Here is an 18,592-nt window from a genome sequence, read left to right as displayed (position 1 = left end):
AATAAATTAATACTGAAATCTAATTTTCTACGAATTAAAAACTAAAGCCACTACGATGCACTTCAAATACAGTACATATAAAACATAGGTCAGTGAATTAAATACAACTTTTTCCCCTGCCCTAATAAAAATCCAGAAGGACTCATTGTTTCATATTAGCGAAGACGAGTAAGGTTGCATCTGAGATCTCGTATATAAACACTTTCACTGTTCGGTCGCGCGAGTTGCGAACTGAGGATTACTCTCTGACCCCGCGTCGCGCGCTGTGATACTGTGTGTGTGACGATAGTCGTGTTTTAAATCGTGAGAGGTGAGTTTAAAATATTTTAATATGAATTTAATGTATACAATATTTTTTCAAGTTAAAAAAATAAATTTAGTAATTAAGAAATTTCATTTTCAAAAGCTCTTGATATTATTTTAAGGTTTTTAATGAAAGGAATATAATTTTTCTCGTTAATTATGTGTGAATTAAATTAATTTACATGAAAGAGTTGAAATTCAGGTTAAAGTTTGTTTATTTTCCAAAAGCCGCAAATATGTAGCATACAATATTAGCCAACAAAAGACATCAACGCGCACGCAGATCATAAACAGAATTTGATTTTGATAATTGTGGATGAGAAAAGTATATTGAAATATTATTTAAATTTAAAAAATAAATTAAAATATTTCTCAATTTCTTTGGTACGTAAACAATATGTTTTAAGCATGCACGTCACGGTCGTAGTAGGTAAAAAATTTACATAGAACGATTCATCAGATACATGTATTCAAAACTAACGTTTTTACTCATTTCCTGATTCTATAGTATATCAAGATAAAATTAACAATCATTATAACGGCAAACAAATTTAATTAAGGTAAATGTTAAATATCAGTAAAACGGGTAGATTTTATTTGTCGTAATATTTTTTTTTATTTTAGTACACTCTTTTTGAGTATTTGTATATAATCAAATTTATACTGTACACACTACACTGATAAACAATTTATTAATTGGGCTAATGTCCATGCCTCTAATTCATAAAACAATACGATCCTCTTATGGTATCTTAAAAGTAATTCAAAGCTGTATTTGCATTATCAGTTCGATTCGATGAATAAAACAAATTATTTAAATTGCCAGAAACATAACATCCAATTACGGAGACAATACCGTAAAATAAACACTAAAACATACAATTGCCAAGTCGTTACGACAAGATGTCGCTATATTTTAAATAAAAAAAAACAAGTTTATATTCAACCATTTGGAATGAAGTAAAGCATTACTATTATTAATCTTCAATAAACTGGCGTTCGATTTTCAAATGACACCAACAGTATTTTTATTATACAAAAGCCATAAACGTGTTGAATCAAAAATCCATTAAGCTTAATGGCCTAATATTCAATTAGGCAATTAAAAGGTCACACAAAAAACGAAGACGTACCGAAGGGCAACCTTCTGAAATATTTGAAAATCATGTCTCACGTTTGATACTTATCCGATACGTGCCTTCTATGCCCTTTAGCGAAGGTAAATAATACCTTTATATATCTACTTTACATAATATGCTTATATCTTATTAGCTGTATAACGCAGTGAATTAATACAGTACATGTTGTCCTACAAACCGAAAACGTACGACTATATTAATTTAAATATCGAATCCTATTATTTTTATAATAATATTCTAAATTTCGTACCTTTTCATACAGAACAATTTTGCGTATCTCAACCGACAGTTCAATTTTATGCTATTGCTATGATTTTTTGGAATAAAACTTTGCGTATTTAATAAATTTTAATCAGGAGCTAGGGTGTCTGCTACACCAATGATCTTTCAAAGTTGCCTTGTTTTTGTACTCGTCGAGATGAAAACTGTGCATAAGTTGTCCTTACAGTTATTTATACCCGAATTAACTAAATAAAATATTTGTTAAGCTAATTCTTAATTTTTAATGAAAGGAAGATAAGAACAAAATGTAAAAAATATTAAATGTGATATTTGGCGCTATTGAAAAAATATGTATTAAAAGTAATTTGACTGATAATGTTTTTTTAAGGAACGCAGACGTCAAAACGTTATATATTATATTAGCTGTATGTAGTGAGAGTGGATAAAGGTGGTCCTAAGGGGTCAAAGTAGGTGAAAAGCTAGCGTCTATGAATACTTGGCTAGATCCGGATCTTCACAAGTCAAGGTTATACTTAGCAAAATCATCATTATTATTAATAAACTCTATTATTTCGTCATCAATATAAATAAACAGGTTTAAAATCACACATTTTACAAAATTCTATATGAAATACATAAATTAACATTAATTTATCTTGTAATACGTTTTTTACTATGTTTAATACTTTTCATATATTCAAATTCAAATGTATAAAATAATATATCGGAATTGTTACGTACAGCATAACTTTCTATGAACAGAGATTTTAACAAATATACTATCCGTACCTATTAATCACTAATATATTTAAATAAAATATTATAATCAATCCATTCCAAATAGGAAAATAAAATTCATTTTTATTCAATACTGAAATATTGTATACTTTTAAGCTACCACAAACCTAAGTAACAAGAAACAAGGGAAATATTTTCCCTATAAATTCTTATGAGTTCGTATGAGCAAAATATATGAACGGAAATACTTTCTAAATATAGAACAACGTACAAAGCCGTTTTGTGTCGAATTAATAAAGTGAAAATACATAATTATGTTAATTCAAATGTTTTATACAAGTGCGCAAGAAAGTGATTTAATTGACCTAACAAAAACTGTTTACTATTATATACACCATTAGATAACCTGACAGACGTTGTCTGATACTCAAGTCTAAAATACAATAAATGTTTTTGTCAATCTTAATAACTCTCTATTACACTGAAGAAACAGAAAAAAATATCATCAAAATTTGTTTTAATTACCTAAAAATTTACTTTAAAGAGTTTATGGTAATTAATAATTTCTTGACATAAAAATTCACACTTATTCCCTTCGATGAACAGTACGCATATTGTAACAGTTCTTATCTGTAATATATAGCCTCAACACATAATACATTTAATTAAAACAAACAATTTTAACGTTTTAAATAGAATAAAACACCAAAGTTTTTAGTATAAAGGTCAGAAAACATTTTAAAACTTGATATTAATTAGATCATTAATATTCAGATGAGATGAAGAAGCGATGGTATCTTTAATTCTAAAAATAATATACCTTAATACATGTATTTAAAATCTAGTTTAAATTAATTAAAAATGGTGGAATTTTCTATCATATATCTCTCCGGAGATATTTACATCATAATTTTTTGTAAATATTACAGGATTTCGATGGCCTATTTGTCGAGAGGTTTAATTTGCAACAAACACATGACGTCACATGTATGTATAACATGAAAACGTAAACGATTTTTACTAGTCATTTTAGTACAAAATCTTGCTCAACTTTAAATGAAGGAATCTAAAAATTTATTAAAGTAGGTTTACTTTAAAATGTTTATTTTAACATATAGAAAGAAAATCCCCTAAATACTCGAGATAGTCGCGTATTTTCACAACGTTTTGAAGTTATGTTTCTTTTGGCGGGTAAAGGAAAAATGATGAGAGTAATTTTTTACGATGCGAGCGCTCACCGTCATAAAAAACCGACACCTTTAAGTTTGCTATATAGTCAACATCTTCTTTTGTGATATTTAAATACACTTTATTTAAGTAGATAATGCGTTATACTAAAACTTTCAATGTATTATTGTACTTTTTTCTATTGTAAGTGTCAAGATTTTTATCTTATTATATCGCCAAAGAAGTATAACTTCTAACGCGTATACACACACTTTTTTTCTGACGATATATTTAAACAATTCAATAATTTAAAGGCTTGATTAACATTTTACTCTCCATTAAATTGATAATAAATATGTCCGATTACATAATTTTTAATTTGTATTCATTATACATGGTTACCACCAAATCTGTGGTTTCTTAACTTGGATAATTACGACAATGGTCGTGACATATTTTGAATAGCTTGATGAAATACATATGTTAAAATAAGTATTTGTCGGCTCACATTCCATTTGCAATCCTAAAGAAATTTCTTAGTAAATTTCCTTAATATTGTATAAAGAATATAAAATCGTTTATTCGAGAGTTTCAAATATTTAATATAAAAATGTTAGTGACACGAATTAAATTCGGTGGCGGTTTTTTAGAAATAAATGAACATCGTTTGTACAAAATTAGGCATACACCGAAAGTAATGTTAGATATCGCATAAGAACAATCTTTATTCTAACATTGAATTCTTTCCGTCAGAGACCTTCGTGGGAAAACACGATTGCAATCATTACATCACGTCATGAGAACGACATAGATCATCTTTACAGTATTTGGTATTTATACCTTTAAATTATCTGCAGGTGTTAAGTGAATCATAATTTATTGCAGATTGAATTCGATTCAACAATAAATACCGCTTTTAAAGATTTCAGCTGCAATCGTTGTATTGTAATTATAACTTATGTATAAAAGTTTTTTTATTACCGGCATGTCCTGGCCTGAATATTTTTTTGGAGCCTTTAAAAATGTTTCGTTAAGTACATATTGAATTTCGTAGGTTAAAGCGGTATACTTTATTAAATTTGGCACTATCACAATGCATATCCGCGTTTTGACGACAGATAGAAACCACGAAAGGTGAACAAACTCAGCACCTAGATGAATCTTTACCCAGTGGCCTGTCTATTTCTTTGTAATCGTATCTTACATAAGATCTCCGTAACACTTTCGCGTGAACCCCTGACATTCATAGTGGACAGATGTAATTTTTTCTTATAGGTGGCATTTTGGAAGGTCAAACGTCTTTTTTCTTGCAAAAGATACTTTGTCTTTGATTTGTCGTAAACTGTTAAAGATGAAATGTACTGTTGAAGAAATGAGGTAACTGATATTGTCATTCAACTACTCAATAACACTGTATATCTAAAACTTAGCTGCGATATTCGAATTTGAAACAACTATATCTTAAGTAATTGTCAACTCTAAATTAACGACTCTGTGTGAGTGACCTATGAAATCTAGACAAAGTAAATCACCATTACATAACTTAATACATAATTACATACATAATAATCAGAGGAATATGAGCAAAAGCAAATCATATAAGAAGATAAAACTATGTCTATAAATGCACCTAAATGATCACGAAATTTTCCACTTGCATAATCGAAAATTACTTTCTAAATCGATGGTTTGAAGACATATTCATATATTACATAGTGTTGCTAAAATCGTAAACGTTAGAGTGTGTCAGTGTGTCGCCATACTTCCGTGAGACTGTCGAACAATGTAAAATAAAACTTTGTACCTAAATGAAGAACATTTGTTAACCTAAGGATATATTTAACCTAATTCTTCCACAACCACGGTATTTTCCAGATTTCGCCCCCAGCTTTTTCCTATTTTCAGTTCTAGATAATGGTCGCTGGACAGAAATTTGACGCCTGAAATAAAAGCCTATTTTGAGGCTAAGACATATCGTACTTTAGAAATTATTGATTAATTGTATGACCGCTATAATCGTTGTATATCGCTCTCGAAATTAAATAATCAAATCAAATTCTACCAAAAAAAGATTTCTGATGTCAGCCTACGAACTATTCAGCCCACCTTACGTTTCAAAAAACGTTTTAAATTGAAAAAAGAGTCGATAGAAAATATATATAGACGAAGAAACGTGAATCCTTCAGAGGTGTCGATACATTTTCCATCGTTTATTAAGGCATATGGCCGAGCTATAGGCTAAGTAAACAGTTAGCCAAGTTAAAAATATATGTTTGAATATCAGCCTAGTTCCAATTCAATATGGCACTTCCGCTATGTAATGATCTTCATTACAAATCACAGCATACATCATATTCAAACTGTGTACAAATTGGTAATTAAAAGCTAATTAGAAGTCGGCACTTCAATCGTTTTAGCGATAACCTCTATAGACAACTTAATACGCAATATAACTTAATTAAAATATTTTCGCTCGGAAACTGTTTATATGCATGACCAATAATAAGTAGAGGATTGGTTTATCGTCTAGATCTGTATGAGAAATTTGGTTCATAGAAAATGTAGCAATGCCATTCATGATTTAGTTTATTTCTCACGAATTTGTTTTTTCGACTTATAAGCTCTGACCCTGGGTTGGAACATTACATAAATGTTTCTTGTCTGAAAGTAATATGTTTGTAACATATCATCTTAATCTTAATGAAATATATATTTAGATTATTTATATATAATATTTATATATATATATATATAAATATTATATATATATATATATATATATATATATATATATATAATATTTACTAAAGATATAAAGGTCAAGTTTAGATTTACAATTAGATGATGTTTTTAAAGTACGAAAATGTTTTTAGTACTATACAGTACAACGTCAGTCGTGTCCGCAACTACTTTCATATATTTTTTCTTGTAAAAAGTAGGTCAAAACACTAAGGGGTTTTCATTCTTATTGAAAAAAATTCAAACTAGCCAAATTGCAATTTCCTTCAAACATAACACCAACAATGTTTTGTATAATCAATCTGACTAAAATGATTATTAATATTTATTTATTTATCGCTTTGATACAACAGAAAGGATCAGGCGCATTTAATACAGTTGGTAATAAGCGATACATTGATATAGAACTATGTTAAATTAAAGTATACGCGTGGGATAAACATTTATTATCCAAAATTACAGTCATACAATCGAATTGAGTTATCGAATTGTAAAATTATGAAATCGATATTCGATGACATAAAATCGAAAGCCTGCGACCTGTGATCTTACGCCCTTGACATTTAAATGTTTCATAATCTGTGGTAATGTGGAATTCCTTTAATTTTGCCGATCCTTAATTAATTCATATCAAGTTGTGGATATTTTAGAACAAGAATAAATTTTTAAACATTATGATGTTTAAGCGACTGAAGGCTGTACCCAAATAATTATTGTTATTCATTAGTCTTCATTAACAATAAGGAAACGGGAAGGTTGTATGAAGTAACACGCGGACAAATATTATGTGAAGTGATTCGTCTCACACGTAAAAGCGAAAGTGACAAGTTGCGACTACGCCGGTGATAAATAGAGATTAGAATGGCTTATATAAACTAATATATACGATTTATAAAAAAAATACTAGAAATCTCAATCTGTCCCTTACTGAGTTCTGTTAACGGAAAGCAAAATGACACGAGAAAACCAGAATGACAAAACAAAAATCGATAATGTGGACACAGATTGCTGATGACCTGCTTGCCCATAAAAACAAATGCAAGAATTTAAGACTAAACGAAATGTAAGTAGTAGAACGATTTTGGTATAAGGATAAAATCGTACTTTTAAAAAGCTTCTTCGATCTTGTATCTTGATCTTGGATCTTTGGAGAGGCTGTTACTGGAGGTTGGCCGTTAAAAAGGTGCATTTGGAAAAAAAAGTAACACTAATTGTATGAAGATGTATAAATAGAACTCTTTGTTTGAAGCTGAACAACTGAACTTATAACTAACACAAAATAAGGGGAAGTTGGGTTGTGATTCTAACAAAACAAACTTATCTAAAGGTTCATAAATATTAGGTCCTTACATATGAAATTGGCGTTTTTTTGGGAGGAACAAAAAGTCGAATATTTTTAAATATAATATATTTAATCAATCAAAGTATGAACCATTGTTTTCTATGCACTTTTGCCATCTCATAGGTAGTTCATTGATCCCTTAACTAAAAAACCAGTCAGACGGGAATCAATAAAATCTGTGAAGGCGATTTGGACTGCCCCTCTAGCATTGTCGTGAAGTAGCAGTGGCGTGGAGCGATTGACCAGCCTAGGTTGTTTAGCCGCTAGCTTTTCCATCATGGTTTGCAATTGCTGACAATAGACATCAGCCGTAATAGTCTGGCCAGATTTGGGAAAACTGCATTGAACAATACCGGCACTAGTCCACCAAACGCTTACAAGTAACTTTTTGGGGTTAATTTTCGCTTGGGGCAGGATTTGGCTGGCTGGCCAGGATCCAACCATTGCGCTGAGCGCTTCCGATTATCGTAAAGAATCCATTTTTCATCACAGGTAATGATTCGGTTTAAAATACCTTCATTATTGTGCCGGTTCAGTAATGTAACGCAGTAGTCGACGCGCGTTTGCCGGTTTGCTTCAGTCAATTCGTCAGGTGTGGGTGACCTGCGACCTCTTTCAAGCTTTTTAATCTTCCCAATTTGCTTCAAGTGAATTTAAACAGTTTTATCACTAACACCGCAGCCTACAGCTAACTCGGACGTGGTTTGCGATGGATCCGCTTCCACAATAGCCTTCAATACTTCATTATCAACTTTGGTCTCAGGCCGTCCACGGGGCTTGTTCTGCAGGTCGAAATTTCCAGAACGAAAACGCTGGAACCAAAAACGAACTGTATTTTCTTTTGCAACATGACCGCCATACACATCATTCACCCTTCGAGTGGTTTCCGCAGCACTAGTGCCACGGCGGAACTCGTACCCGTAAATAATGCGATACTTTAAGTTTTCCATTTTGTAAAATGAGTGACTCAAACAGAAAAAAACAGAAGAAAAAAAAAACAAATGAATGACGGCCATCGAAGCACAAATACATGAGTAAATAGCTGTACAAATTTGGATTTGAAATTCCTAACCAAAGAGAAGGTATTTGAGGTCAAAGTGGCCAGTACGACAAAACGCCAATTTCATATGTAAGGACCTAATATATAAAAATACAATTTATAAGCGTGGTAAAAAATAAAGAGCTCATGTGATATGATTGTTTACATTTTGTTTACGCTTCTAATTAGTATCTGACATATTAAATGTCTTAGGAACTTAAGTTCGGTTACATAATTCACTTAATATTTTTTTTAATTGAAACCCAAATGTAACAAATTTCGATCGTATTAGGTAATTTCAAATTATAGTCTGATAAAAACAACAATTATTAATAGACAATGTCTATACAATATTGGCATTGTTAATCATACAATGCACTCGAATTATAATTGAGCGAAAGAGTACCACTGTTACTTAGAAATCAGGTACTGCTTAGTCTTACTCAGAGTCGACTTAGGGACCAAGAAAAGAGCGTACCAACTCTTAAATGTAACAATTAATATGAAAAATGCATGCCTATTTTTATATTGGTGATTGTGCAGATTTATAAAAATTATCGATCTAAATGTACAATTTTCTTGCAAATAAATGATTTATTTTTTATTTATTTAAAAGGCGAGCTCTCTGGCATTGAAAATGTCCGTGGGTGCCGCTAAAACATATTTGTAATTCGTATAGAAAGGAAACTTATTATTGGAAATAAATACAGACTTTCTTTCCTTAGATTGTGTGGCATAAATACAGCAACGCTAAGAAAATGTACCTAATATAAAAAGCAAAATAGTTTTTCAATATCAAAGTGAAAAAAATATATGATTCTGATTTTAGATTTAGACTTTGTCCTCTTATAGGCACTTAACACTGTCTTCCCATTAACCTTTGAAACAATTTAAAATTTCCGGTCATTTACTGAATATTTATATAAAATCGAGGATATTAAATGAAGTTATTCTGTTTTGACAGCTTATTACCTTGTAAGGATATAACCAGACGAGTTTTACTAATTTGTTTTATAAAATTTCCAACTAAATTTGATAGCAGCGGCAACATTTTCAACCTAACTTTTTATAAAGTCTTTTTCAGTTGACATCTTGTCAGTTGACACTTTATTTTTTTTTCTGATTCAGTAATGCGCATCTGTATATGTTGTTAAATACATGCATGATCCGTTTTAATGTCATATTTTCTCTGTTTGTCTGCATGTATACTATCATTGTGCCTTATAAATTGCAAAAAAAAATAATATAAAATGTCTTGTCTTTTAAATTTTGATAATGTAAAAGGCGTTTTGTTTTATTATAATCTTTAATATAAAAATGAATCGCAAAATGTGTTGGTAAGCGCATAACTCTACAACGCCTGGAACAATTGTACCAATTCTTTTTTTAAATGTTCGTTGAAGTCTAAGGATGGTTTTTACGGCGAGAAAAATTCGAATAATTACCGGGAAAACCCTAAAACAGCCCTTTTCTTTTTACATACAAAAGTTTTGTAAATAAAATGTAGAGTCAATTGAACTTTATTGCTATTCAATAAAGTTCATATTAAATTACAAGCACTTGCTGTTGTCTAAGCAATGTTGCGTTCCGAAACACAATAAGTAATAATATCGCGAACCTGACCAAATTGAATAGTCAAAATATATTTTATTTTATTTATATAATTAAATAATAAGCGAATATATTTAATTCTCTTTATTTTACATGTAACATGCATAATCTATGAAGCGTGTCGCGTTCTTTTTATTTGTTTATTTAAGTGGTATACACTAAACCCTTATAAAGAATACCATAAATTCTGTGGAGTTAAATATATATCACAGTTCTACATTTAGTGGGTAGACTATTGACCTATCTTAAAATTATTATTTTTTCAAAACTTTTACTTGATTTTTGACATCAAGAACAAGAAGACACCTGTCACCAATGATTGCTCAATGTTAGGATAAATTAATTTAGTAAACGCATCATCGTCGCTTGCGCAATCAGGTTACCACATGTTTAACCAAATATCGACACTATGTTTAAATTAACAAGTTGTTATTTAGCGCATTTGCATTAAATATGCTTTTTGGTAAATGACGACAGCAATGTGTTCATTTTTTTTATTCCAACTCAATTTTGCTTTATGTAAATGATTGGAGCTGCTATATTACATATAGTATATTTTATATCTAGTAGGTAGGTTACTTTCATAAAGAACACAACTTACTTTACGAATTCAATATTAGGTACCAATCGGCTTGTGTTACTCAGTTTCAAATAAGTCTCGAAATTAAGTTCCCATAATACATACTTTTATTACGTATTATTAATAAATTAAAGGTACCAAAAAAACAATAAGGGGTTTAAACTCAGTGACTGAAGGCATACACCACAGTACAAATTCCTTATAAACTAAAGGATTATAATTAATACAAAAAAAGAAATGAATCGATGACATTACAACAGGGAGAAAAATACATTTAGTAAACTTATTTGTCATTAAGGTTTAAACTAATATAACTATCGACTGTCCTTGGCAGCTAAAATATTATTGTGTAATTTAATAAACACATTGAAAACGCGATAAAAAATCTACAAATTTCAATCATAGCCAAGATTGAATTCGTATGTAATAAATTAATGTCCAAGATTGAACCTGTGACCTTTCGGATTCCAAACCAGATGAGACAAACTTGTCACAAAAAGCCACCTTGATTGTTAATTTAACAACGCAAAATTTGTTTTTTTGCTTTGAAACATAAAATTGGCATCACATTATTTTCTACTTCTCTCAAAAGATTTGAAAATATTAATAGTAGCAAAGAAAAACAACGGTATCTTGATTATTATTCACAAAATATTTATATGTTACTTTGATGTAGTCTTTACTTATTTACTAAAGAGAAAATGTACATAACGATATGTATATGTCTAGACAAGTCTAGTTAACTAAAATATTTAGTTCTTAGTTGACTTCAAAAGTGCAATCCTTGTGTTACCCAACTATTAAACTAACAACCATCATCTCACGGCTGGGATATTTGACTCGACGAACTTAGAGGGCCCAAGGGATTGTGGAGGGCTGTGGAATGGTGGTTTTAGTGGGTACCTCGCTATTACTCTGAATAGCAGAGAGCTCTAACTCTCCCAGCCTCACAGAACCCGCTTCAAGACCGACTTTTGTGAGATACTGCCTTTATAATATTGGTGTAGTCTTAAATACTTCAAATAAATTCTATACAAGAACCAACCAAGCTTAAAAATTGCGACATCAGTACTTGACAAATTTTCTATAACTGTACATAAACTCAATATTATGTAAAGATAATCTCAGTCATTTGGTAAATATGTCGGAAATCCTCAGTTTTGTCACGATTGAAGATGCAATCAGCTTAGCGTTCGATCACGAGGTGAAAGCTGGATGGGACCATTGTGTGTCTATCAAGTCTATTTGTCTATACTCTATGGATTAATGCGGTATTATTTATGTTGTAAGAAGCTATATTCATAGAATGAGTTGGTAGCTACCACATTAAAGAAGTTCTTCAAGAAAAGAGTGTACCAATTCTTAAAAGGCCGCCAGCGCGCTCTCTGGCAGTGCGAGATGAGCCTGCTGCCCGTTTGCCCAACATAAAGTTTTTTAGAGAAGATAAAAAGTGGAGACTGTAAAATTTATTTATTTATTGTGTAGTTCTACAAAAATAAAAGTCTTGTCACTAGTGTATGATTAAAGAACAAGAAGAAAATAGGTTAGGATTTATTATTATTGATAACTGATGTTATTATATAATAATGAATTAATATATATATTGCCTCAGTCAACTTTAAATGAAACAGATTTGTTATCTGTTTCAAAAATAAAAAATTTTTATACTTAGAATCCAGTCGACAAATCAACTGAACTATTGCAACGAATTGACTATGGCATCTTCAATTACATAATAATGATAAACGAACAATAGTAATGACTGTAGTAATGGGTGATATTTGCGCTTTCAACATTCTAATTTACACTTAATGTTACCTTATAGAACTATCAACAAAACATGTACCAGAAACCAAATTTCACGTCATTCAAAAATGGAAACCAAATGTTTTGTCTCGTGCCAGACCAAACGCGTTCTTGAATATATAAGTTTATGTAAACGTTCTTTTTACTTAATAATTGTTGCGTTTAAGGCAGTTCTAAACTCTAAGAAACTTTAAACTTCCATAAAGGTTTAATTAGAGCAGTTTTGGCCTAGTGGCTACAGCGTGCGACCCTCATCCCTGAGGTCATAGCTTCGATCCAGGGCTGTACACCAATGGACTTTCTATCTATGTGCGCTTTTAACATTAGCATGAACATAAAATCTTAGTTTTAGACCCAAAAAATCGTCGGCGTGTATTAGGCACAGAAGGCTGAACACCTTCTTGCCTATTAGATTGATGTATCATGATGTACATGAAATCTGAGGCCCAGACCTAAACAGGTTGTAGCGCCAATGATTTTTATTTTAAATTAAGGATAACATAGGCTATATTAAGACTATTGTTTACTCCATTTATTTATCTTAAAATCGAATAAATAAACGAACAAGTACAAGCTTTTTGCGTAGACTAATTAATGAAAGTTCCACAGTTCATAATTACAATAACAATTACAGTACTATGACAGTTTTTTGGATTAAGCATTTTAAAAAAGATGCGTTTGGAGCTTTTTAAAAGAAAAATCACAGAACGCTTAAATTTCGTGGACCTTAGATGTATTTCGTTTGTATTAGTAGGCCTTTACCTTCCTCGATGAAGAAGGGTACATCCCAATTCTTCTTGTCTATTGTTAAATAGGCGATTAAAATTGCGAAGCCGTATTCCTAATACGACTCGCCTATTATAGGGGTACAACTTAAAAAATACTCAAAGGTCAGTTTGTTAATTTGACCTTTTCAAAATATTTGAGTAATGATTGTTTTATAAACGGTAATTTGTAAGTTTTATAGTCAATTTGCGCTGTCAGTCACGTTCAAGTGTTTGTACGTCTTCATTATAAGCCAGAATGATTTTAAAATACTCGCCCTTGGTTAGTTATGAACTTGACATAATAACTTGAATTATGTGGAAATGAAATATTTCTAATGGATACAGTATACTATGAAAAATATTGTAGTATAAGTTAGAAAAAAATATTTTATTTTAAGACAGGAATGTTTTATAATAAGTGGCTTCCTTTTGTGTCTAGCGTGAAATTCACGTCTTCATTCCAATAATAAGATTAAAGAGTATTTATATTATGACATTTATTAAATAAAAAGTAGATTCTTAATCTAAAAACTTGTTAGTATCCGTCTTTGTCACATTGGAGCCATCTATTATTTTCCACAAATTCTCCAAACAATTAATTATCATTATTATCTTGTTTAGTCACGTTTTGACATCATTACAAAACTTGTTTAGAAGTTCCAAATTCAAATTTACGAATATAATTTCTCGGCCTTGAAAATTACATAAGTATCTACATTCTCTATATTCTGTAAGTTGCGCGTTATTTGTTTATTGTCTATGCTTGTGTCATACGATATTTTAACGATTTAAAAAATAATTACCAATTATAAATTTACAAAAATTTTGACGCACTATAGCTAGCTAGATTAGCTAAAGCTAGATTTAGCTGTCTTGGCGAAGTGAAGTTAGTTTATTCCTAAAAATATCGACTGAGCTAAATTTTATAAATTCATTTTCCGTAAATAAATATTACAAGTTTTTCCTTAGAGAAGCGATTAATTACAAAAGAAATTTTTTAAAATATGTACACATCGTTATAATATATTTATTTAATTCACACGAATAAAAAGGGTTATCATTTTAATGTCACGGCCTCAGCATAATCTTGATTCTAATTATACTTTTATCGTAGACTAAAGAACAAAATATTTCAGTGATCTATTATTAATTAATATCTACCATGAAACATAAGGCATTAATTTAAGATACAATACAGAAGTTAATTTATTCTTAGAAACACTCCGACGTCAAAGATTTTGCTTAATATAATGTTGGACATATTTAATTTGGCGCGCAAATGGAACGATATTCCATCTTTAAATCACACTGTCATTGTCATTTTAACGCGCCAATATTCAGTCAGTATTATTTTTGATATATATATATGTTATTGTTTTAATAGAAAATAAGAATAATACTCTAAAGACTGTATACAATAATATTCTTTGAATTATGAAATGTATGTGAAGTGTTTGTTTTACTGTGATTTTAACATGACATGACCTTTTGAATTCCATTTTGACGTGAGTGGCATCTGACATCTCATTACGAACCTCGGGTATTAATGCATTTGCCTGCCCGCTAATTACTAACCAATTATATGCATTAGATGTTGTTTCGTACGATTGTAGGGTTGACACCGCAGGATGGCATGGACTAAATGTTTTTTAGTGCCTTAAGCATATCGGTGTTATTAGACTGGTTAAAATTGTATGAATCTCTTTTATGAAAAGAGTAAAAAAATAGAAAAGAAAATCTTGAAATATTATTATTTTATTACAGGCAAAAGACACTTAAAAAATTATTGCTACATACATACAAGTTGGGTTATAGAAGTAAAAACGAAACGAAATACCACCATAGTTTTTGTTTGCGATTCATTGATTATTTTTTATTTAATAATTATTATATTGACGTGTCTGAAATTAAATGGTAATAGTAGTAATGGTAACACTGGTACATTCTGATCTTTTAAAACTTAGTTATGCACACGATTATTAAATTTATATGAATTTAAAGTACAAAAATATGAGCTTTTCTACTATAAAGGGTAATGCCAATAAAGATAAGGATATCGTACACATTTAACACAGAATATACAATATAGAAAAGACAGGGGAAGCTTAGTAAAAAAATTGTTGTGACAACCTTATATGTGAATGAATGCACCATTGATACTTCATAGTATATTATGTTCACGCGGTTATTAACTTATTGGAGAACAATACCGTACGCGTTGATTTTACCGTGTATTGTAATCTAGTACTGAATGCATGTTTTTATGAACGCACCTCTACGCTATATTTGTAGGACATTGTCTAAATTCAAATTGCGAATGTTTTTAATCTATGCTTTATTAAATTATAATCTATGACTTAAGAGGTCGATTAACAATTAATGCATTCGATATTCAAAATTCGCGGTCGACTAGTCTATAATGTAGAACAAATAAATGTAGTTTAAAAATGAAAAACGTATCACAAGCAAGGTCTCAATAAAACACCGGCTATTTGTTGTTATATTATATATCTATACCTTCGTTATATCTAGACGAAAATTCAGTACCAGCTACTTAAAAAATACAACAAAACTTCTACAATAATATTACAATGGTGAGTATGTGATATGTCGAGCTCTGCGAAGGGAAGTGCATTTTGATGAACATTTCTAACGCCGGTGGCTACCGGGTGTGTCTCTTTTCTTGAACAAATTCTCACGTCCAATATTAACCAACCAAACCAACTTTGCCAAACGTAAAAACAAAAATGTTTTCAGTTTTAAATATGTATAAATCAGAATTTCGTAACAATATTGGTGTTTTTGCGTGAGAGACAGTGCCGCCATTGTCCAAAGCTTTAAGAAATGACACAAAGTTGCCCAACCTGCCCATTGTTTTACTTGACTCATTTAAATAGACGCGCCCTTGAATCGTCGAATTAATCTCATAATTTAGTGCACTAAAGTGTCACTTCAGTGTGAAATTTCAGGATTTAATTGGCTTTTATCGTACAATTTTTGTGAACTAGAGCACAATTGTTTACGTTATCTATAGAATAAAAAAATAAATATTTATAATTTTTTTATTGATAAATAATAATTATCTTATTAAGAGCCGAGCATAGAGGTATTTAGACTTTTCAATTAAATATAAAAATATACCCAATGAGATTATTTTTTTCATAAATTAATAGATTATTTTAAAAAAATGAAATGCGCGTTTCTGCTGTTTCTATATTAACATAAAACTTAATCCATAAACCTTAAAATTAAAGTTAGGTAACATTCTAAGAAATTAATTCTAACCTAAATCATAATAAACTTCGAACAAAGCAATGCATGTACATTATTTTCGTAACAAAATATCGGGTTACGCTTAACTTTACAAAATCATGGTTGTAAAATCATTGAATTTGCGAGGTAGAATCAAATGAAATATATGTCAAATGTCAAAGATTTTAGCGTTGCTCCTAAGCACATGTTGCAATAATGCAAAGTTTACTTCACTATATCGTTACTATTAGTACTAATGTGCAATAAAATGATTAACTCATGTGAAAACCAACATTTGGAGAGGTCATTAAGGTATGACTTTTGTGTTTGTCAATCTCAAATACAATCTGTCACTTTCAAATAAAAAAATTAACAAAAAGCTTTACCGATTATGTGAACAATGTTCTATGGAATTTGCAACCTGTTACAATGACAAGGACCCTTAATCATATTAAGGTATATGTATATATTGCAAGAATGTTTGGAGTCTAATTTGGTTGAATAAGTAGTATTGTAAGAAAAGTTAGCGATTTAAAAAAATTACATGAATTTTGAGGCTTCTCGTTATTATTTTCTATGAATGAAAACTAGTATATATGTTAAATTAGATTTTTTTGTACGTTAAGAAGTTTCTTTACTAATAAATTAAAATTATTTTCGTAAACTAGTTTTGATAAACTAAAGAAATAATGTAAAGGTTTTTTTTCGAATCATATTATATTAATGCTTAAACACGGTGGTCTGAAGTTACAAATCTACAATAATTCAGCCGCGTTATAGATTTTCTTAGTTTATGTCTATAAGATTAGCACCTAAATACAAATTTAGTAGATTATTGCGCAATAGAAATCGTGATAGACATTACTGAATACGATGTTCACATCAAACAAAACGCTAATTTATCTAATGGCATGAGAGAATTTTCAATTTTATAACTGTGACCTTTATAATCGCGATTTGTTCCAGGGTTACATACAATTTGATTTTAAATTGTTTTATTAAACAAATATCACGTGTATGTTTCCTGTAACTTTGTCAAAGGTGTTAACGCGAGAAGCCAATGGAGGAGACTTTATTATATTTTAAATTTAGAATACATCTGTTCGCTGCTCTTAGGGTGAAATTGAGAGTCGAGACTTACCGCTAACATGACTTCCGTGAGATACGGGAGTCTTATCTGTCTGTATCTTAGGTTTGACCACATACATACATACGCATACACACATATACACACGTGGATTGAATAATGTATGTCAAAGTATTTATTTACAATAAACAGTGATTTACATAACCTACATAGTAATAATATATATATGATAAATAGACAAACAAATTAAAAAAAATGGTTTCTGTGGTAGTGTGTTTATGCTGGCAACATCGGTTATCAGGCACCAACTTAAATCTTTAAAAAGCTCTACTCCAAAATTGGAGGAAATACTCTTAAATTTGAGCCGTTTATTAATTTAAGATAAAAAGTTATTATGCTAAATTTTGTTAGTATTGATGTTCGAAATAAACGAAAGTATAGTTAAATGCTTGGGAGTCAAGCGATGATCTTTACTCGGCGATTAGGTTACTTGGATGACGCTATAAAAGGTTAAGTACGTTTAGTGCAACAGCATATATAGATTTCTCGTTTGCATTACTTTCATAATATCCTACTAATGGAATTTGGTCGGAAATATAGAATATTATACATATTTTTTAATTTAAAGAAACAGAGTTTTTGTTTAACACCTTTAACTTATTATTATCATTGTTTACGTTAATTAGCAAGGATTTTATCGCCACTATTTGTAGTTTTGTTTATTGCAGATTATAGGTAGCATCTAATAATATCTATCCTTGAAATCCCATCTCTATAGCTCTGCCTTTTTAGTAGAGTGA

The 18,592-nt window shown here is 30.2% G+C and overlaps 1 protein-coding gene across 1 annotated transcript in view; it reads left to right on the top strand.

Moving 5' to 3' along the window:
* Positions 1–230: 230 nt before the first annotated feature.
* The window catches only part of LOC123707707 (mucin-2), a gene marked incomplete at its 3' end in the record, with an annotated part of 38,407 nt that continues 20,045 nt past the window's right edge, over positions 231–18,592 (top strand). The window contains exon 1 of the mRNA XM_045658032.1: positions 231–310. The remainder of the gene's footprint in view (positions 311–18,592) is intronic.

Source organism: Pieris brassicae, chromosome 1, assembly GCF_905147105.1.
Source record: "Pieris brassicae chromosome 1, ilPieBrab1.1, whole genome shotgun sequence".
In the NCBI taxonomy this organism is placed as follows: Eukaryota; Metazoa; Arthropoda; class Insecta; order Lepidoptera; family Pieridae; genus Pieris; species Pieris brassicae.
The sequence above is the reverse complement of the archived record's forward strand: the minus strand, read 5'-3'. Positions and strand labels throughout refer to the sequence as shown.